This window comes from Heterocephalus glaber, unplaced genomic scaffold (genome assembly GCF_053883595.1).
Source record: "Heterocephalus glaber isolate CG9 unplaced genomic scaffold, H.glaber_assembly_v1.0 deba00001463, whole genome shotgun sequence".
Classification (NCBI taxonomy): domain Eukaryota; kingdom Metazoa; phylum Chordata; class Mammalia; order Rodentia; family Bathyergidae; genus Heterocephalus; species Heterocephalus glaber.
This window is the reverse complement of record NW_028258310.1, coordinates 18,040,558-18,063,479: the sequence shown is the minus strand read 5'-3', so window position 1 is coordinate 18,063,479 and position 22,922 is coordinate 18,040,558. Positions and strand designations below refer to the sequence as shown.

At 45.4% G+C, this 22,922-nt stretch overlaps 1 pseudogene across 1 annotated transcript in view; it reads left to right on the top strand.

The window, feature by feature from the left end:
- LOC101717212 (large ribosomal subunit protein uL30 pseudogene) overlaps positions 1-22,922 on the top strand; it is a 185,837-nt pseudogene that overhangs the window by 65,987 nt on the left and 96,928 nt on the right. The window contains exon 4 of the transcript XR_015438791.1: positions 21,376-21,464. The product of XR_015438791.1 is annotated as a large ribosomal subunit protein uL30 pseudogene (transcript). The remainder of the gene's footprint in view (positions 1-21,375; positions 21,465-22,922) is intronic.

Below are 22,922 nucleotides of genomic sequence, written 5' to 3'. Positions count from 1 at the left end.
CAAACTAGTGCAATAGGGTTATTGCAGTAGAGGAGAGAGATTGGGTTCAATTCAGAATATAGCGAAGATAGCTGGGAACTGATAGCTAAGGAGCAAAGCAAAGGGGTCACTGGGTGGAAAGTCACTAAGAAATGACCAAGAGTCAGGGGAGCTGGGTGTAGTGGTGCATGCTTGTAATTCCAGCACTCGGGAGGCTGAGGCAGGAGGATCACTGAGTTCAAGGCCAGCCTGGGCTAAATAATGAGACCTTGTCTCAGAAAAACAAAGAGTCAAGGGCTTCTTACCATAAGCAGGTCAAGGGCTTATACATCAAAGGTGAAGATGAAGAATGTGATTAAATATCAAAGATGGGGGATTCTTTCTAAACTGACTTGACAGAATTCTTGCTAAGATTTGTTCAGGCTTGTCAAGGACATGAGGGGGCCAAGCGTGGTGGCACACGCCTGTGGTCCCAGCACTGAGGCAGGAGGATTGCCTTGAGTTTGAGGCCAGCCAGGGGTACATAGTGAGACTCCATCTTAAAAACCCAAGATAGGACTGAGGATTTAGCTCAGTTGCACTGTGCCTGCCTCGCAAGCGCAAGGTCCTGAGTTTGATCCCCAGTACCAGGGGGAAAAAAACCCCCAAGATAATAAGGATAGGAGGGACACAGAAGGCTAGGATGCCGAGGTCTACTTGAGAAGAGGTCTCAGAAGAACCTGAGTAAATCTTGCTCAAGGAGAGCCTTTTTAGTGCCACCTTTCATGTAAGGAAAGAAGATGAACTCTTCTACCCTCTGAACAGCACAGTCCATTTCTTGTTCAGTGTCTTTTTGTTCATGAAGGAGCTGAACCATTGTTGGGACTGACCGAGCAGAAGAGGAACCTTGCCAGAGGGCAGGAACCATCAAGCATTTTCTTTATTTTGGGATCAAACCCTGGGTCTCATACAAGCCAGGTGAGTGCTCTACCACTGAGCAGCATCCCCGTCAGGCATTTCAATGTGGGGCATTGCTATGGTTTGGATGAGTGTCCCCTAAAGGCCTGTGTGTTAAAGGCTTGGTTCCCTGGGTTGCACTCCTGGGAGATGGCGGTGGAACTTTCAGGAGGTAGGGAGGTCACTGGCAGTGTGCCCTCAAAGGACCCATCTTTTCCTGTTCCTCCTTGTTTTCTGGTTCATGAGGTCAGTGGTTTGTTCTTCCAAGTGCTCCGGCTGGGAGCCGCTGCTCCTTGGAGGCCCAGAGCAGTCGGTTCACTTGCGTGTGGACTGGGACCTCCAAATGCGTTAGCTAAATCTCTTCTCTTTTCTTAGTGTTGAGGTTCAAACCCAGGACCTCATGCCTACCACTGAGCTTTATCCTCTGCCCAACCTATTTATGCATTATCAGGTATTTTGTTGTAATAACACAGAGATTCAGGGCCTTTTGTTATAATGTATCCTTTGAAATTTATATCAAGTTGTCCAAGTTCAGCACACATCTTTAGATCTTGGGGAGAAAGATCAGGTATGTGACAACCAAGGTTCCAATAAGGACCTGGGCAGTCAGCTGTTAGTTCTCAGGGATACCACGTCAAGAATGGGGGAAGAACTGAAAACTGGATGAATTGAGAGTTCGGTAAGAACCAACAAAATATGCAAGATCCAGAATCCAGTCCAACTTGCTGGTGAAACAGCTCAAAGAGGATGAATGGAACCAGAATTTGATAACTCACAAGGGTATGCTGTAGTTGCCTATTGAAACATAAAATTTCTTTGTGCAATGTCCAGCAGTGGTCATTGGGTAGATGTGTTGAAATGTCAGCAAGGAAGGTAGCCTAGTGTCAGCCAGGCCTGTCTGGGTTCAGATCTGTGAACCATCACCTTGCCATCTGTGGAATGTTGGGCAGATTGGGTTGCTTCCTACTGTTTTCTTGGCTATGAGATATGATGGCGTCATTAAGCTACGTTTATTATTTTTCATGTCCCAGGTGCTGCTATCAGCTTTTAACATGCTTTGCCTCATTTAATCCATACAAAAATTTAGGTAAATTTTCATCTGCTTTGCAAAAGAGTAAACTGAGGCTTTAATAAATCGTATCATTTGTCTACAGATGACGGGAACATGCTAGTAGGGATTGGAACTCATGTACTTAAATGGATTTGGCACTTACTAGATGCTCTTAATTGTGTTTTCCCTGTGAATGAGAACTGAAGCCATAGAGCATGTCTGAGCCAAGCCAGACTTGGTAGGGTGCTCAGATGAGGGTCTCTTCAAAAGGTACTGCTCTTCATTGGGGGCGGCTGCCTTCTGGGATGTGCTGGTGAGCCTCACTGCTTTTGGTCCTGTGGGGATGGCTCTGTTGGAAGCCAGAGAGTGGTGCTTGGACCCACCTGTTGGTAGCCACCAGGCAGGATCCAGCTGGAGGAAGCCCAGCCGGCTGTGCTAAGTAGTTTTATCCAGAGAGCAGTCGCTTTATGCCTGGTAGGCCGGTATCTGTTATTCACACTCTGAGATAGGTGTCCTTCACCCTGCTGTGTGGGCAGAAGTACGGCTCTGAGAGGGTAACCACTCACCCAAACACACAGGAAGTGGCGAGGCAGGGATCTGGGCCCAGGCCCGTCCAGCCCCAGAGTCCAGGCTTTTTGCTTTGCTGTGTACCCTCAGTGACCATGGAGGCAAAACCAATAGGAGAAAGCTTGTGTAGGCAGGCTGAGGCTCTGGAGCAGAGTAGGTAATGGATAGTCTGGGAAATCAGACAGACTGGGGTTCAAATCCTGGGCATGGAAGTGACTTGACTTCTTTGGTTCTTGGAATGCCCTTGCAAAGGAGGAGTCGTACTGTTCCAAGGGAGACTGGGATGGTGACATGAGAATGTATGTAAAGCCCTGGGCTGTGGTGGAAGTTTAATACATGATGGCTGCTGTGGTAACGGGGCCTTCTGGCCCTTTTTCGTCCTGTTGATGTCCTTGTGGGGCCTTAGGGAGAGCACTGTAGACAGGTCTCTCAGACATACAAGAGGTCTTTAGCTTTGTTTGTTCATCCTGCGATGTGTCCCTGGGAGCTGTTTATCAGAATTATAGCCACTGAAGGTGGGAAAGGTGAGGAGGAGACCAGGCCTGGGAAAAGCACCCCCAGAGTGGTCCAACTTTATTCTTCCTAGCAGTGGGCGAAGGGGAGAGGGCAGAATGGGCTCAGTGAGAGCTTCCAGAAGGAGCCCACCAGGTGGATTGGGGCGAGGCACAGAGGTAATGGGTGTGTGTGGGGGGCTGTCAGCATCTCCCCAGCTTCCCTTTGAACCTTTCACATCTTAGACCTTGTCCTCAGACATCAGTGCCTCCAGGGCGCTGGCTGATGTGACTTTGGCACCTTTCTGGTGGGCAGGTGTTGAGGATCAGGTGCTGTGATGGGCAAAGCTCTCAGCCCAGCCCATCACAAGCACTGAGCGCCCACATTCTGCCTCGTTACTTTGTTGATTTGGGCACTGTTTTGGGTTCATAGGTCATTCTTATGAGCAAAACAAGGTCCTCACAGAGGTCACTTTCCAGTGGGCAAGGTAGACAAAACACAGGAATGCAAACATTCGATTGTAATATTGGAGTGAAGAACAAAACTGAAGTGGACAGAGAAGCTCCCGTGTGGCCGGGAAGGCCTTCTGCTATGAGCAGAGACTCTAGTGGAGGGAACAGGCCATTAGGAGCACTTTGGGGGAGGAAGCATCTAGGCAGGGGCCTTGGGGTGGGACTGAATCTGGCACAGGGAGCATCACACCCATTTCGGGGGGCAGAGGGTAGGTGGGGAATGAGGCCAGGGTGGAGGCTACTGGGTTACACAGGATGTATCAACAGCATTCTGAGGAATTGTGATTTCCACATCGGCCCAGGCAGGACTAGCTGCTCGTGTCCCTGTGCTGTCCTATGTCATGTGCACACACAGTCCCATGGCCATACTCAACGTGGTCACACTGCATTAGGACTGTTTTGTTTTTGTTTTCTATACAGTAAGATCTTTGGGCTGGAGGCCATGTCTGTTTTGGTTATTTAGCACCGAGCACACAGTATGTGCTTCACACATTTGAACGTGAGTCTTGGTGATAGTGGGTAGCTATTTGTTGAGTGTTTTCTGCATGCCAGTGATGGTGGTAAGTGTTTTATATTTCATCATGTTTCCCTCATTGCAATAGCCCCCTCCCCAAGGTTCCCCCCATTTTACGGAAGAAAAAGTAAAGTCTAGGGCCATCCCATGGCCCAGAGCACACAGCTAGGAGCTCACTGGGCTGGGAGCCAGGACCTTTAAGGGTCCTACTTTGAACTGTGGCAGACGCTGCAGGCCACTGCTTCGGGAGAGCCCTGGGGCCCCTGCCCTTGCTGGCTGTGCTGTTCACTGCCCAGGGTCCTGGCATCATCTGGCCCGCCTGGTCCCAAAGCGATTACCTTGCATCCTGTAGCATCTCCCGGAGCCTTAGGGGCTGTCCTTCCGTCTTCCTTACAGCTACGCGTGTTCCACAAATGGAAAAGTGGCACTTAAAACGAATTTATTCAGGTGGGAGCCACGTAAGACATGAAAATAAGGCTTTTGAGCGACTGCACATAAACTTGAGTGTCAATGAAAAGCTTTTTATTTGGTTTGCCAGCCAGACTTTGAGAAGCCAGTGGGCCGTGCGGTCTGGAAGCGCATTATGGGCAGTGGGTCAGAACAGGGGCCACTTTGAACAGTGAGGAGGGAGAATCACTGGCAAATCTGGACCGGCCAAGAGGCTGGGATGTCAATAAACACAGGCGGGACACAGAAGGCCTTTCCTGAAAAAATGGAAGGCAGAACCTCACTCCCTGAGTACTTGAGAAGGAAAATGCTTGAGTTAACCTATGCTGGCAGCTTTTACAGCTTCCTCCAAATAACGTGCCAGGCCCACCCGAACAGGCTGGCATTTCATTTCCATGTAACGAGGCCGAGTAGACCAGAAGCCGCTCGCCAGCAACAGCTTGCCTGGGGCTCTGCCCACCGAGTAAGGGCATCGCCAGGGTCCTGGGGCAGCCAGAGGAGACAGCGCTCTTCCTTCCAGGAAGACCAGGGGGAGAGCAGGAGCAGGATTGCCAGCTTCCTCTGGACGCTTGTTTGGCTTGTCAGTCTTTAAATGTAAGGTCCCTTTATGGCCAGTGCCAATGAAGGCGGTGGCAGCGGCCGTGGGAAGGCGGCCACTCTGGGAAGGAGGGCACTGGTCCGTGCTGCCTGCGTGTCACTGGGTGTGAGCCTGTGCAGGAGCTTCAGCAGGGGGAACCCAGAGAAAGGTCTTTGTGCCCTTGCCAAGGTGCTTTCCATGACTAGGTTTAACGTGCATTTATGCGCTCTTTGGTAATATATACATACATGTGAAGTATTTTTTGGGCATGGGATTATGTGTATGGTTAAAAGTATGCATCCAGTCTGTTGCTGACCTGCGTGGGCACATTATGCAATGTGTTTTGAGAGCCATGGACTGGGGGAGACAGCTCCTTCGAGACACTAGCAAAGCTCAGAAAATTTTCATTCTGTGAGCATATGATCGATTGTTTTATATGTTATAGACTTCCTGTTTTCTGTTACATATTATATGGCAACAATAGGTCTTAAAATTTAAAAAATATCTTCAATCCTAAGAATTTCTTTTTTCCTTTCTTCCTTTTATTTTCTTTCTTTCTTTCTTTTTTTGCCAATGTTGTGGAACAATTGGAAATATCAGCAAAAAAACCCACAACAAAACAAAACAAAACAAAAAACAAAAAGCCCTGTGCACCGATATCATTCCTGTTGCTATTTCATTGTTCATATGCTAGTCCAGCCTTTCCTAATGAGTATATGTTAATGTAAAATAAAATATTAATTTTTTTCTTGTAATACTGGGGATTGAACCCAGGGCCTTTGCACTGAGTTATATTCCTACCCATTTTTTCTTTTGAGATAGGTCCTTGCTAAATTGCCCAGGCTGGGGTTAAATTTGTGATCCTCCTGCCTCAGCCTCTAGAGTGCTATGATTATAGGCCTGCACCACTATGTATGCCTGGCTAAAATATAGTAATTGACAGTGGCTACATTTAATATTAGTTTGTCAGCACTTTATATGTGTGGACTCATTTGATCTTAAACAGTCCAGTGATTTTTAAAAATTAAACCTACTGTCCAGGTGAGAAAGCAGAGGCTCAAAATGATTAGATACCTTGCTTACAATGGCAGAAGCAGGTGTTCGGGCCAGGATCTGAACCTAGGCAATGGGGTTCCAGAGCCTATGCTCTTGGGCATTCACTATACCAACTTTGAAGAGACTACAATAAAACCATACCACTTTTTTTTTTGGTACCGGTTAACTGGGGACCTTGCACTTGTGAGGCAGGTAGCAGAACCACTGAGCTAAATCCCCGATCCAAACCATACCACTTTGTAACCTGCTCCCCTGCACTTAATATTCTTATTATGAACGTCTTTGTGTCAGTAACCTCACAAGAGCGTCACTTAGAATGGCTTGGGGCTGGGGGTGCAGTTAATGGTAGAGTGCTTGTCTAGCTTGTGTGAGGCCCTGCACTCATCTGTACCCATCCCCCAGGCTCTTTTGTGAGAAACCCCTACAATGGAGTGTTTCAATGCCACTTTCCTCTGTGGCTATTTTGGATAATTATTATGTTAAAAATGGCAAACATTGAAGCTCCGTGCTTAGTGCAATGGTGAGCTGTATGCAGTTCATGTATTTATTATTTTTGTTTTTGAGACAGGGTCTTGCTGTGTACTCCAGATTGGCCTGGAATTCACTGTGTATCTCCCAAACTTGGAATCCTCTTCCCTCAGCCTTCCAAGTGCACAATTCATCTAATTTAATCTTTTTTTTTTCTTCTTTTTTTTGGTACTGGGGATCGAACTTGGGTCCTTGCGCTTTTGAGGCAGGTTGCAGAACCACTGAGCTAAAGCCCTGGCCCATCTAATTTAATCTTCATAAGAGCAACAAGTTAGGAGAGGGGTTAGAGTTTACCAGGGCATCTCATTTACATAAATCTTCAAATTTAGATTTTGACCTTATGAAATAAAATTATATATGCAATAATTTTTGTGTGCTTGTTAATTTTTAAGCAACTTGTTACTTTTTTTTTTTTTTTTTTGGAGACAGGGTCTCACTATGTAGTGCATACTGACCTTGAGCTCATGGTGTAGTTTAAATTGGTCTTGAACTAGTGGTGATCTTCCTGACTCAGCCTCCTGAGTGCTGGGATTATAGGCTATATGCATGTGCCACTGTGCCCAGCTGCAACTTGTTATTTTGAAATACTATGACTTAGGAATTTGAAAAAATATTAGGGACCCACTCGGGTGTGGTGGTGCATGCCTGTAATCCCAGCACTCAGGAGGCTGAGGCAGGAGGACTGCTGGGAGTTCAAGGCCAGCCTGGGCCATATAGGAAGACCATGTCTCAAAAAACAAACAAACAAAAAAACCAAAACAGAACAAAAAATTAGGAAATTTCTATGTTCCCTCCACCCATCTTCTCCTAGTGAGATCTTGAATAATTGTACTTCATGGTCACAACCGTGTAACATCAAGGAAATTGATGTTAGAATTTTCTATTAGGTCATTTGTATGTATGTTATTAATGTTAAAAATTTTTAAGTCAACACTTAGAATATGTCACAATGATAATCTAGTTTATCGTTGTCAAGTGTACAGAAGCCTCCCGGAGGAGGTGGCTCAGGCCTTTCTCCTGACCTCTGAGAAGTAAATGCTATTCAGTACCACTCAGCAGGAGACAGTTGGCAGCCTAGAAAGTTCAAGTCATTCGCTGAGGGCTCGGGATATAGGTCAGTGGGAGAGCACTTGCCTAGCAGGTGCAAAGCCCTGGTTCACTCCCAGCTGGTGCTCCAAGAAGAAAAATTAATGTGACTTGCTCAAGCCACACACTGGTAGTAAACTTACGGCTGAGCCTTACTGCTGGTCCTAAGATCTCCTCTGTGGACCCTTGCACTCCTAAGTGCGCTCCTGATTTCCCATCCAGGCTGATTGGAAGTGTGTGTATTTGCAGGAGCTCACGTGCATGCAGGTTCACACACAGACCTCTCCCCACTCTCTGGGGTCCCTTCTCCTGGGCTAGAGAATGCTGGAGCCAGGGAGGACCTTGGGGTTGGGCATGTGGCCCACGTCCCTATTCAGTGGAGGGAACTGGGCCATCTCAGAGGCCATCTGTTGTGTCCTATGCTGGCCCAGTTCCCAGGCTCCAGGCCACATTCTTCCATAAATCCTCTGCCTCATCTTTTCTTTCTCTTTCTTTTCTTCCTTCCTTCCTTCCCTCCCTCCTTCCTTCCTTCCTTCCTTCCTTCCTTCCTTCCTTCCTTCCTTCCTTCCTTCCTTAAGGTCTCGTATACAGTTCAGGCGGGCTGGGAACTTACACGGCAGCCCACCTGCCTCACCCTCCCAAGTGCTTGCCTCATTTTCTTGATCCCTTCTTTTTTTTTTTTTTGGTACTGGGGATCGAACTCAGGACCTTGCATTTGGGAGGCAAGCTGTGGAATCATTGATCTAAATCCCCAGCCCCTGATCCCCTGTTCTGATTCTCCTCCACTCTCGTTGGCCCAGCTCCCAGCACCTGGCTCTGTGTTCACTCAGTCCCCTCCTTTGGAGGCTTGGGCCATGGTGGGCTTAGCCAGGCCCCCTGAACTTCACCCTGGCTGTGCCTCTTGCATCCTCTCTTCCTGCATCTCATGGCCAGAGGCCAGGCAGAGAGTGTAGGGAAGATCAAGCACATTGCTCTAAAGTCCTTGTCAGGTAAAAGGGCCGAAGACCAAGACCAGACCAGGCCACAGCAAGCCTTTATTAGGGGAATAGATCTGCCGGGCTGTCTCTGAACAAAGGAGAGACAAAAGCAATATGGCTGGGGCAGGGAGAGTCTTTTATAGAGACTGGGGTGGGGTTTGTAGGGGCTGAGGTGGGGTTGAGTGAGATAGTGACTAGGGAATGGAGGAGCCCATGATGTCACTAGGTGGTAGGAGGTGAGCGAGTATTAGGTTACTTTCTAGGTGGGAACAGGGGCATACTGGGAAGAAGGGTTTATTCTTTGGTGGGAGCAACCATCTTGGCATGATGTCACACAGGGGAGGGGGCAAGGCACCATAGGAAGAGGGCAGCTACTATACATAATAGCTGCTGAGGTGGTGGGAGACCTATCAGTCCTATCCAGAGGAAAAGAAGTTTTTAACTCTAGGCCATTTTCCTTTCCTCTAGTCAGTCCCTTTGTTTTGCTGCTTCTCTTTTCTTTTCTTTCTTTCTTTCTTTCTCTTTCTTTCTTTCTTTTTGTTATTGGAGATCGAACTCAGGTCCTTGCGCTTGCGAAGGAGATGCCAGAACCACTGAGCTAAATCCCTGGCCCTGTTTTGCTACTTCTCTTGCGTTTTCATTCTTAGTTGTAGCTGTCAGCCCAGGCACCTTTTGTAACACAGAAGCAGACAGAGGCCATGCCCCTTGCCTCCTCTGCAAACAAAACTGGTGTGTGGGATTCAGTGCCCCTGTTTCTTTAAGAATTCAGGGACTGACCTACTTGACCCTTGAAGCAGCTCTGTCCAGGCTTTGCAGGATTTCTGTGCTTGAGGCCTTGGGAGTGCGGAGGTGGGTTGGGCCAGAACCTGGTCCCCACTTCAGAAATAGCAAAGGTGCCTGCGCACTTGGTTGACTGATAGTTGCACGTTCTGTGTCTGTACGCGTGTGCATGGGTGTGAAGGCACCTTGTGGTCTGCATGTATTTCTTGAAGAGTTGGGGCCAAGTTCTCACAGGTTGAGCCTCGTGGCTGCTTTGGGTGGAGAAGTGACCCTGGGGGCCAGGGCTGGGGTGATTAATTCACAGGAGCGAGTCTGAAACAGCTGCCAGAGCTGGTCTTCAAGTTCAGCAGGGGTTGCTAAATAGCATCACCACCCTTAACCTCATTACATGCTGGCTCCTGTCCCCTGCCATCCTCCAAGGCTCAGGCTCTCGGCTCTGGAGATACTGTTTCCTCACTGGAAGCCCCTCAGGCCTGGGAGAGGAGAGTTTAACTGGCTTCCCCTTGGACCTGGACTTCCTCAGCTCCTGTAGATCCGGCTGCAGCAGAGATCTTTGGTATGCAGAGTCAAATAACTCCCCTCTCTGAACATATGAATGTGTCCCATTCCAGGCCAATAGGTGATAGTGCCTGCCCGATAGGATCTTTCCAAAGCACAGCTACTAAGGAAAATCTCAGCAATTCAGTTGCCCTAGGTTGGGTTGGGTTTTTTCCCTTTTATTGACAATACTGAACTGAGGACCTTCGCAACAAGCTAGATCCCCAGTCCTTGTTTTAGTTTTGAAAATTGCCCAGGCTGGGGTTGTATTTGTGATCCTCCTGCCTCAGTCCCCCAGACTGCTGGGATTATAAGTGTGCATCACCACACTCTGTTGCCCTAATTCTTTTTTTGTTTGTTTTTTTTTGGTACCAGGGATCGAACTCAGGACCTTGTGCTTGTAAGGCAGGCAAGGGAACCACTGAGCTAAATCCCTGGCCACTGTTGCCCTAGTTTTTTAAATAGATCACGGCAATTTAATATTCTTTCAATTTTATATCCTTCAATGTACAATACAAAAGTCATATTGCTGCAGATGGTTCATGACTTAGCAGCATCGGCAGCCCCTGAGGGCATGTTAGAAATGCAGAATCTGAGGTCCCATCCCTTTACCGAGTCAGTTTGCATTGTCCTGTCATCCATCAGGGCTTCATATATGGATTGGAGTTTGAGTAGCACTGATTTAGTCCACATGTTCTGCTCCTCCCTGTTCTGCCTGTGACAGACATTACCAGCTGATCAAAGAAATTTTCACTAACTGCCTACATGAGTTTATACATGGGATGAAATCCTTCTTTTTTTGACACCGGGGATCGGACTCGGGACCTTGCGCTTGCGAGGCAGGCACCGGAACCACTGAGCTAAATACCTGGCTCTGGGATGAAATCTTTGTTACCCCTTTTGGAGAACAAGTGAATTAAATGAAAAATAATTGCAGCATGGTGTGCTAAGTTAGCTAAGTAAGGCATAGGACGTGAATAGCTAGAGGAGGGGCCAGCTATTTTGGTAGAGTTATGAGTTGAATTATGTCCCCCAAAGGATATGAAATCGTAGCTTTCAGTGCCTCTGAATGTGGCCTGTTTTGGAAATAGGATCATTGCAGATGTAAGTTGAGGTCATACACGAGTAAGGTGGGTCCTTAGTCCAGCAGGACTGGTGTCTGTATTTGAAGAGAAGGTGCAAAGGCAGAGGAAGAATACCACATAGAGAGGAGGCTGAGCTATGTCAAGGATTTCTGGCAAATACCAGAAGTTAAGAGAAAGGTTGGTATAGCTCCTTCTGGTTCCTTCAAGGAGAGCACAACGGCCCTGCTGTCACATAGATTTGGATTTCCAGAACTCCAGAACTTGGAGAATAAACTGAGGTTTTTAAGCCACTCAGTTTGTGGAGCTTTGTTACGGCTGCCCTGAGAGAGGACCGTGGGACACAGGCCCAACAGCTCAGCTCCGAAGGGACAGGTATCCTGGCAGAGGTGGGCAAGTGGGGGTTCTGGTGGTGGTAGTGGTGAATCCCAGTACTTTAAATACAGGATGGACAAACGTTGCTGTTCGGAGAGAGCTTTGAGACTAAGACCAGCCTTTCCACGGTGGAGCAGCAGGGCAAAGCATCGAGAATATCAGAGCTGCCTCAGCGCTTTGGCTGGGGTGCATCTCAGTAATAGAGGATGCATGTAGCACTTGTGAGACCCTGGACTTAATCCTCAGTACTGCAAAAATAAAAATAAAAAACCCCATGTAATTCTTTTAACACTAAGGTACAAAGAATTAAATATGAGCAAGGATCTCATCTGTAAAATAGGTATGAGGACTTTTTTTTACCCCAAGGTCTTTGCACTGAACTATATCCTCAGCCCTTTATGTTTTATTTTGAGACACAGGGTCCCAGTAAGTCACTAAGTAGCTCTGGCTGGACTCAAACTTGTGATCCTCCTGCCTCAGCCTCCCAGACTGCTGGGATTGCAGGCCTAGACCACCAGGCCCAACTAGCAGACATTCTCTTGAGAAACATCTGGTATGTGTTCTGTGCCTGGTGCTGTACTAGTAGAGGGACAGATAAGTTTCCTGTGCTCAGGAAGCTGATAAGCAGTACAGAAACATAAACAAGGTGACTCCTGGTGATCAGGAGTAAACAGTGATAGGAGGGAAGGATCTTAGATAGGGTAGTCAGAGAGTTGAGGATTAAATGAGAGCACCCAGCACAAGGCAGATTATTAGCCTTCCTTCAAGGATGAATGGTTCATCTACTAACTCCCAGTTTTTAATTTGCAGTAGTAGATGATACCTCCTGCAAGGAAACATCTGCTTCTGAGAGTCTCATTGCAGTGGTGGCCAGATGGGTTTCCCAACCTGTGATCACAAAGTCCACCTGTGCTCTGCCTCAAATAAGAGCCCAAACGGGGCAGACCAGATTTCAGAGTCCTCTGCTATCTCCTCTTCCTTTCTCCTCTAATTGCTGCCATCGATATGGCTATCAGAGACTTTAGTTTCTTCCGTCCCTCCCAGCAGTATGTTTGCTTTTTTTTTTTTTTTTTGGTGGTCCTAGGGATGAACCCTTGTGCAACACTAGGCTAGCACTCTTTCACTGAGTTGGAGCCCCAGCCCCTTAGCTGTATGCCTTGGAGGAAGGACTTCTTTTCCTACTCCTCACGGTGACTTCTCCTGTCTTCCTGTGGGATCTAGGTCCTATTTCCCCTTCCGGGATAGATGTGCTTTTTACCTTCTCATCTTCACACTCAAATCCAGTCACGCTAGTGCTCCCAACTCTCCCTTTCCCTGACCTCTTCCTTGTGTGCCTCCTCCATACCAGGTGTCCTGCCATGTTCATGCAATAGGACACAGTTGCTGCCCCAGAGAGTGCAGGTAGACTGAGAAAGGCACAGTGGGCACCACAGCAGACACCAAAGGAAAATGCCACTAGAAACCAGGCTAGGGATGAGACGAGCCCCTAGAAGTGTGGTCTGCACCGAGTGGGTGTGGCCTAGTTGGGAAGGCTCCAGAAGGAACCGGGATCCGGATTCTGAGCAGATGGCAACTTGGTAAAGAGGGGCGGAAGGTGTTTTCTAGAGGGAACAATATGTGAACAATATGTGCAAAGCAAGCTGGAAGAGCAGTGGGCAGAAAGGAGGGTGAGAGGTCCCTTCTCTGTACCTTGCCTCCCTGAAGAGCCCAGCAGCTGCCAGCGCTGTCAGCCTCTTCCTGGCAAGTGCAGCGTCACTTCTCACTCCCATTTTATCTAACGGGTCAGGAGCATTTGGCACAGTTGTCATTGACCTGGTCTCTTCACTTGGCTTCTACACTCTTCTGCTACTGCCTCCCCTTCCCCCATCCCCAGCAACTCTGCAGCCTTCCTCCTCGCACCTCTTCCTTCTGACCAGAGGACCTGAGATGTCCCAGGGTTTTGTCCTCAGATCTCTTCTATCTCCCCTCACTCCCTGGGTGATCTCCAATTTAGGGCTTTAAATAGCATCTTCTAATTTTACAACTCCACTTTGACCTTTCCTAAATGCAGACTCATACATACATCCTGCTATTATCCAGCATCCCATTTGAATATCTAGTGGGCATCACAAGCTTAGTAAGGTCCAAATCAAGTATATCTCCCTGATAAATTTGTTCTTCCCCAACTCCAGGAAGTGACTATCCCACAAGGTATTCAAGCCTTGGAGCTTGCGGGCATCTTTGACCCCTACCGTCCCTCAATCTACTTGCATTCCGTGCACCAGCGGGTCCTGACAACCTTCAGGGTATGTCTGGAATCTTCATTTCTCACCGCTGCGGTTGCTTGCATCTTGCAATCAGTCACTGTTCTCTTCCTCAGATTATTGCAGTCAGTTCCTGTTTGCTTCTGCTGGTGGCCCTAATGTTCTCAATGTCGCAACCCTAGTAAGCCTTCTAAAGTGCCATCAGATTGTGTCACTGTGATCCGCATTCTTCAGTGGAGGTACATGTCAGTCAGAGTAACAACCAAAGTCTTCATGGAGGCCATAAGGCCCTTCCTGACTGGACTCATTTGTCGCCTCTCTCTAATTGGTAAACCACTTCCTTTCACTCCTTGCTCATTTTGTGTCAACTTTATTGGTCTCGTTGTTCCTAGAACATTCTAGGTTTATTACTTTAGAGAATATATCTATCCATCTTGATATTGGGGATTGTTAGGGTTTAGGTCAAACAATGGTCCTAGTCCCCACATTCTCATGTACTCAGAGCTGGGGCCTTTGGCGGGTAGTTGGATCCCTGGGGTGTGACAGCTGAATGTGGTGGGAGGAGGCAGGACCTGGTTGGAAGAGGTGAGTCACTGAGGATGCATCTCCCTCCCTCCCAGCTGCTCCTCTCTCTCTGCTTCCTGGCTGTCAGGATATGAGCAGCTTTCCTCAGCCAGACCCTTCCACCATGCCCTCCTGCTTTGGGGTCAGCTGACTATAGATTGAAAACACGAGCCAACAAAAACCTCTCTTTCAGTTTGTGGGTGTCAGGTATTGTGACTAAGACAAAGATCAAACCCCAGGCCCTGGGCCTGCTAATCAAACACTCTATCCCTGAGTGATATCCCCAGCCTGACCCTGAAGAACTTATTATTCCCTCTGTTTGGAATGCTTTCCTCTTGTCCCTATCATTCTGACTTCAGTATCTTTATCGGGTCTTTGTTAAAGTGTCTCCACCCCACCAAAATTTTAATTCCTTCCCCAGGGTATCTGTATCCTCTTCCTCTGCATGTTTTTCTTCCCTAGAACTTATCATTTGAGATATTAGTTTTGCTTATCTTTCCTGATTAAAATGTAAGCTCTATGAGGACAGGGATTTTTTTCTGTCTTCTTCACTTTTGTATCCTTGGCATTTAAAGCAGTGTCCGGTATATAGAGGAGAAGTTAAAATAGTTCTTTCTTTCTTATATGTTGAGAATCAAACCAAAGGCCCTGTGCATGCTAGGCAAGTACAGTACTCTGCCACTTAGCTACATTCCCAGCCCCTATATTTATTTTTGTTTGTTTGTTTTGAGACAGGGTCTCGAGATGTAGCCCAGGCTGGCCTTGACTCATTGCATAGCCCGGGCTGGGCTCAAATTTGCAATCTCCTTGCCTCAGCCTCCCAAGTGCTGAGATTACAGGGTGCACCACCATGGCTGGTTTTTAGCCTCTATATCTTTAAATAGCTTTTCAAGGTAGAATTGATAAACCATGCTTGGTGGTGCACCCCTGTAATCCCAGCACTCTGGGAGGCTGAGGCAAAAAGCAAAATGGCAAGTTTGAGCCCAGCCTGAGTAACAGTGGCTTAGGGAGACCTAATTCAAAAAAAGGGGGCAGGGACCCTCAGTGAGAGGGTCCTAGGTTCAGTCCTCAGTGTTGTAAAAAAAGAAAAAAAAGGTTAAATTGACAAAAATATAATTTTTAAAATATATTACGATGGACCCTAATTTATATCATTGAATTGTAAGTTTTTAAGCTTACCATGATGTGAAAGTGATATACATTCAGGAGACTCATATATGGAATTTTGAGTTTTGATCTCTTCCTCAGATAGCAGTGTGTGGTACAATACTCTCTTGTGGTATTAGGCAGCAGCAGCTCTCAGCCAGCCACCCGATTATGAGGGTCAGAAACCAAGACTGCTGTGTCCTGTGCTGCCCAGCTGTGGTGGCCTACAGGGCAGGTAGTAAGCGATTTGCAACTCACAGTATTTTCAGCTTGTGGTGCTTTATTGAGATGCAGTCTCCTGAGCCCAGGAGTGTGTGTGTCTGTTCTAGCTGCCCTCAGGGGCAGGGGCTCGAGTGCAGGGAACTCCTTAGTGTGTGGAGCTTTGTCCTGGGTGGTCTGTAGTGGGCTGCTCTCCTGTTCCCCTCTATCCTCCACTCCCATTTCCTCCTTCCTGTAGGCAGCTGTCACGGGGTGTGCAGTGTACATCCTGGATCCCTAACTGTGGATGTGTGTATAGGTTTCTAAAAGTTTTAATTATATAATGGCAATGTTTTAATATGTGATATTGTTATAGATGTCATTCCAATTCTTCCTTCACTAATAAGCTCAGTGTTGTTTTAAATCTCATTGCGTTGGTAATGTATGATAATATAACCAGCCACACACACACAAGATAAAAAATTAATTTAATGCCATAATTGAATTATGAAGGAAAAGTGAAAGGAAATGAGTTTATAATAAAACACCTAATTCAATATATAAATGCACAAGCACAAATAAGCTGGAAGACAGAATGAAATGGAAACTCTTAAAGAAAAACTTTGCATTTAAGAGAAGGAGAGGTTCAGCTAATATTGTTTCCTTAAAGGTTTTAGTAATTTGAGATGAAAGCCAAGTAGATGTTGATGAGATAATGAACAGTTTTTGCCTAGTAGGCCTTTGGTGGCTGTGCGGCCTTTGTCCTGTTTCCAGTGCATCCTAGGACCTCCGCTCCAGGCCCTGCCCACTGCTGCAGGCTGAGCCTCACCTAGTACCCAGACAAAAGTGCCTGGAGAGCCGACCCCAGTCCCGCACGCGAAGCCTAAAGCCTCAACATTTTACAGGAAGGCAGAAGCATGTTTGTGACCTGCTCAGGCACAGGGCCTCACACATGCTCGGCAGTGCTCTGCTACATAGCCCCAGCCCCAGCCCCCCAGGCTCTTCAATATGACACTGCATCATGGGTCCTAAAACAAAGAATGGATAAACTGGGTTTCAACGTAAAAAGGAACTTTCGCTTTTCAAAAGCCAGTGTTAAGAAAAGGAAGACAAGTCAGACTAGGAGAAAATATTTGCAGACCATATTTTTGATAAAGCATTTGTACCTAGAATATATAAAGAACTCCTAAAACTGAATTATAAGAAAACAGCCCAGGGAGGGAAAAAAAAGAAAAGAGAAAAGAAAACAGCCTGATTTTGTTGTTGTTTTGTTTATTTGAATTTTTTTTTTTTTTCAGGTACTGGGGATTGAACTCAGGACCTTGCACTTGTGAGGCAGGTGGTGGAACCACTGAGCTAAATCCTCAGCCCCTGTTTTGTTTAAGACAGAGTCTTGCTTTGTAGTTCAGACTGGCCTTGAGCTCACTATGTAGCCCAGGCTGGCCTTGAACTCATGGTGATCCTCCTGCCTCAGCCTCCTGAGTACTGGGCTTATAGGTGTGTGCCACTATGCTCAGCTCAACTCAATTTTTTATTTTTTATTTATTTATTTTTTGGTACTGGGGATCGAACTCGGGTCCTTCTGCTTGCGCAGCAGGTGGTGAAATCACTGAGCTAAATCCCTGGCCCTCAACTCAATTTTTAAAATGAGGAGGCCGGGAATTTAGCTCAGTGGTTCCACTGCCTACCCTGCAAGCTCAAAGACCCGAGTTTGATCCCCAGTACAAAAAAAAAAAAAAAAGAAAGAAATTACAACGAAGAAATGATTAGAAAAGACATTTTATCCAAAAATATGTAGAACTAGCAAATCAGCACATGAAAAGATGCTTAACCATATTCATCTTTGGGGAAATGCTAATAAAAACAACAAAATGTTACTTCATATCAATTAGAATGGCTAAAAATTAAAGAGACTGACTATATAGAGTGTTGGCAAAGATCAAGTTATTGGAAGTCTGATGGATGCAGTAGTAATGACAGTGTAAAATGGTGCAACCACTTTGGAAAAACAGTTTGGCAGTTTCTTCAAAAAGTTGGGCGAGGAATGCAGCTCAGGGGTGCTGCTCCTGCCTAGCAAGCATAAGGTCCTACGTTTGATCCCCGGTACTGAAAAAAAAAAGAGTAATCATACGTCTCCTGTATGAACTAGCCCTTCTACTCTCAAGTATTTACCCAAGAGAGAAAAAGGCAACAGACTGCCACATGAATTTTTTTGTTTGTTTGGTATTGGGGATCGAACTGGGGTCCTTCTGCTTATGCGGCAGGCGCCAGAACCATTGAGCTAAATCCCCAGCCTGCTACATGAATATTTACAGCAGCTCTTATTTATAAGAGCCAAGATCTAGAAACAACATGGACGTCCATTTGCAGGTGACGAATAAACATACTATAGTATATCCGAATGTCAGCTCTGAGAATCCAAGTCCAGATTTCTGAACTTCATATTCAAGGCCCTTCAGAAGTCAAATTCAAGTTTCTCTTTCCATCCTTCTCCTAACGTGTCCCTCTCAGATACTGTCTTTTTTTTTTTTTGCCCTTCACTTTTTTATTTTGTGAAAAAAATAAAACAAAATTTAACAACCAAATAATAGAATAACAATAGTTAACACATTGTATATTGTTATCTTCAAAGTACAGTAGTTACTCAAAGTATAAGACAAAAACCAAAAGGATTCTTACAAAAAAGAAACAGATAACACAAAACTTTCTTTTCTTTTTTTTTTTTTTAATTAAAAAATTTTTTTGGGTATCGGGGATCAAACATGGGACCTTGTGCTTGCAAGGCAGGCAGTGGAACCACTGAGCTAAATCCCCGGCAAAACTTTCTTTTCAATGAAGTAAGTAAACTAATAGTATAAATAAAACCAATTGACATTACATATATTGACATATTTTTAAAACAATAGAATTTGTAATCTGGGGATGTATTTGAACTTGTGTCTAATCTATTTATTTGAGACAGGGTCTTGGTATGTAGTTCAGGCTGGCCTTGAACTCACGATGTAACCCACAAGCTGGCCTCACTTGGCAATCCTCCTGCCTCAGCTTCCTGAGTATTGGGATTACAGGTGTGCACCACCGTGCCTGTCGATTTTAACTCTTTTGGGAAGATACCTAGAAGGGAAGTATCCAGGTCAAATGCAATTTCTAATTGTAGTTGTTTGAGGATGCTCCACACTGATTTCCAAAGGGGTTGTACTAGTTTACATTTCCACCAACAGTGTTATAGAGCTCTTTTCCCCTCGTCCTCTCCAGCATTTGTGATGATTAGGTTTTTTGATGATAGTCTCTTTCTCCTCTCAGATGCTCTCTAAATTGAGGTGTCCAAGTTCCCTGAGAACTCTGGGTGGCCTCACAGGAGTAGGCTTGCTGATGCAGACCCTAGAGGAGGCTGCCCTTCCCCTGTTCCTGCTTTCTGGTCCTGGCTCACTCCTCCCACTTACGATTCGGCTGTGTGTTCCCTCTCAGGACTTCTCTGTCACCTCCAGAGTTGGGTGCTCTTCATGTGAATCTTAGTGTAGCTCCTTTAAAAAAAAAATTAGTATATGTTTGTGATACGGAATAATTACACTCATCTTGGGGAATTGGTACATATACACATTGCATCTTAATCACGTTTACTTTCTTTCCCCTTCCTCCCCTCCCATCTTCCCCCTCTTCAAACATAGCTCTATGGGCCGGGGATTTAGCTCAGTGGTTTCGCCGCCTGCTATGCAAGCACAAGGACCGGAGTTCAATCTCCGGTACCAGGAAAAAAAAACCAAAAAACAAACATAGCTCTGAAACATGATAGAAAATTCATTTATGAATATGTCTGCTCACTGAATTGTCAGCGTCTCTAGAGCAGGAAATGAGGCCTGGCTTGTGGCTGTGCTTTCACTTCCCCCAGTGCTAGGGCTTGAACTTAGAACCTTTACACTGAGCTACATCTCCAACCCCTTTTATTGCTTATTTTGAGACAGGGTCTTGCCAAGTTGCTAAGTTGCCCAGGTTGCACTCAAATTTGTGATCCTCCTGCCTCAGCCTCCCTGGCTGTTCTTTTCTTTTTTTGGTGCTGGGGATTTAAACCAGAGCCTCATACATGTTAAGCATGCATTCTGCCTCTGAGCTACATTCTTAGTCCCTGTGAGTTATTATTTTTAATCTGTTGGGTTTGGTGCAGAACTTGGTAGACCTCAAGTACTTGACACTGCCTTTTAACATTTTTTGGTACGGGGGCTTGAACTCAGGACCTTGCACTTTTGAGGCAGGCGGTGGAACCACTGAGCTAAATCCCCGGCCCTCAAGTACTTGAATAGATGGATGAATGAATGAGTGAAAGAATGAATTGGTGTTGAGTTATATGTTTAATTATTGAAAACTAAGCCACTGAGATGGTTTTGAGTTGGATCTTTTATTAAACTTTAAAGAATTCTGTGGTAAGAATATTTCACATGCAGACTTGCCTGTTAACATATTTGTAGGTATTCGTGGTGCTGGAGATTTAAACTGGGGCCCCACAAGTGCTGGGCAAGTGTGCTACCCCTGGGCTTCGTGCACTTTAGGTGTACAATACATTATTGTAATCTGTAGGTGCAATATTACAATAGCAGTTCTCTAGAACTTATGTATTTGGAACTTTATACTCATTGATTAGCAACCTCCCATTTCCGCCTCTCTCCAGCCCGTTTGCATCTGTGACTCTTTTAGATACCGCATGTCAATGGAGGCGTGCAGTATCTGTCCTCCTGTGACTGGCTTACTTCACTCATCATAATGTCCCCATACAGTGTCATGCATGTTGTCAAATTGTAGAATTTCCTGCTTTGTTTAAGGTGGAATGAAGGGATATTTATATTATTTCCAAATATTATGAACAACGCTGGAATGGAGATGGGGCTGTTAATATCTATTTGTGATGCTCATTTCAATCTTTTTGGATGCATACCTAGAAGTAGGATTGCTTGATCATATGCTGGTTCTCATTTTTGTTTTGTTTTTTGGTGGTTGTTGGTTTGTTTTTATTTTGTATAGTGCTAGAGCTCAACCCATGCACCTCACATGCTAGTCAGGCACTACCACTGAGGTTCATCTCCACATCTTTTTACTTACTATTATTTTTTAAATTTTGAGGTAGGATCTCACTAAACTGCCCAGGCTGGCCTCAAACTTGCAGTCTTCCTGCCTTAGCCTCTGGAGTAGCTGGCATTACAGGCATATGCCACCACACCCGACTGGTAGTTCTAGTTTTATTTTTTGTTTTTATTTTGGTGCTGCAGATGGAACCCAGTGCCTCATGCATGGTAGGCCAATGTGCTACCAAGTGAGCCACATCCCCAGTCCTATTTTTAATTTTTTGAGGAAGCCCCATTCAGGTTTACATAGTGGTTGCAACATCCTCGCCAACATTGTATGAAGGTTCCAGTTTCTCTATCTTGTCACCTACTTTGGTGGGTTTTTTGGTGGTGCTTTTTTTTTTTTTTTAACCATATTAGTAGGCTTGTGGTGGTATCTCTTTGTGGTTTTTATGTGCATTTCCTGGATGATGGTGATGTCAAGCACTTTTTATGCACCTGTTGGCCATTGGTTTCTCTTTAAGAGAAACATCAGTTCAAGCCCTTACTCCACCTTTTTTTCAATACTGAGGATTGAACTCAGAGGTGGTTTTATCACTGAGATACATCCCCAGCCATTTTTATTTTTTTAGTATTTTATTTCTTTTCATTTTTATTTTTTCTTTATTTTTTAGTATTTCAGACATGGCCTTGCTAAGTTGCCCACGAAGGACTTGAAGTTGTGACCCTCCTGCTTCAGTCTCCCTTGGTTCTGGGATTGCAGGTATGTACCTGGCTCCTTAGCCCATTAAAAAATTGGTTTTGTTTGTTGTTGTTAAGTTGGAGTTCTTTGTGAACTCCTTATCAGATACATAATTTGCAAATATTTCCCCCCATTCCACTCAGGCTGCATTTAGAGACTCTTACATTGTACCTGACCATTGCAGTACCAAAAATAGAAATAAGGTATATGTTCTTAAATAGGAAACTGAGCTATAAATCTCAAGTCATGCATTATTTGTGTTGGTTTAAAGGACTGATAGTTTTGTACTGACTGACTGGAGATATATAAATAAATACAGGGTTGAACAGGAAGAGAAGCTTTATAACTGTAAAACACGGGTTGGGGTGTTGCTGATGGTAGAGTGTTTGTGTAGCATGCACAAGGCTCTGGGTTTGATCCTTTGCACTGGAAAAAGAAACCCTCCTGCCCCCCAGTACATGATTCTGATCTTGAGAAAGAAAATTGTATGTGCATATATGTATACTGTGTTGATATATTCATAGAAAAACATAGATTCACTTGGAGTTGGAACATGATAGACTTAAGTTTCTTTTCTTTTTTTTTCCTGGTACCAGGGATAGAACTCAGGCCCTTGCACTTGCGAGGCAGGTGGCGGCACCACTGAGCTAAATCCCTGGCCCATTGCATCTATAATTTTAAAAAATTTAGATTGAAAGTATATGCCTGACTAGAAGACTCACAGTTGTTATAAATGTATTTCAGATACCTCCAATTAGTCTAAATTCTTGGACTAATTACCAATTTAGGTTTGAAAAGTGAGTTATTTTTGCCTTTATGATCTTATTTTTTAACATTGTATGTGGGGGGGGGCATAGGTGACTGAACCTAGGGTCTCACACATGCTGACTCTATTCTATGCTATTCCCCCAGCTCATTAATCTTCAAGTATCTTTTTAGGAAAGATGGAGCAGAAGGAAACTCAAGTCCAGGAAGGAAAAATGCTTTATCCAAAGTCAGAATTTAGCCTAGAGTTCAGTCCCCTGATGATTCCTGGCCTAGTGTACTCATCAGGAAAGCTCAACTGCCACCAGATGTGCAAAAGATAGTTGATTCTTTCAGGTGGGTAAGAACCTGGACTTAGGGCCGGGGATTTAGCTCAGTGGTTCCGGTGCCTGCCTTGCAAGCACAAGTTCCCAAGTTTGATCCCCGGTACCAAAAAAAAAAAGAACCTGGACTTTGGGGTCGTAGTACTGTTTTGGACCTCTGGTTTTACCCTCTACTAGTCATGTGACCTTGGGCAAGATTCTTAACCTCTCTGAGTGTGATTTCCTCATGTGAACATGAGCATCGGATAATAACTGTCATAGGATTGTTGGGAGGCATGGATGTGAAGGGCTGAAATGCAGTGCTTTATAGCTATTAGCTTTTATTGTTATTGTCGCTACTATAGTGAAGGGCAGCCCAGCAGCACCTGGAAGAAATTAGTTCAAAGAAATC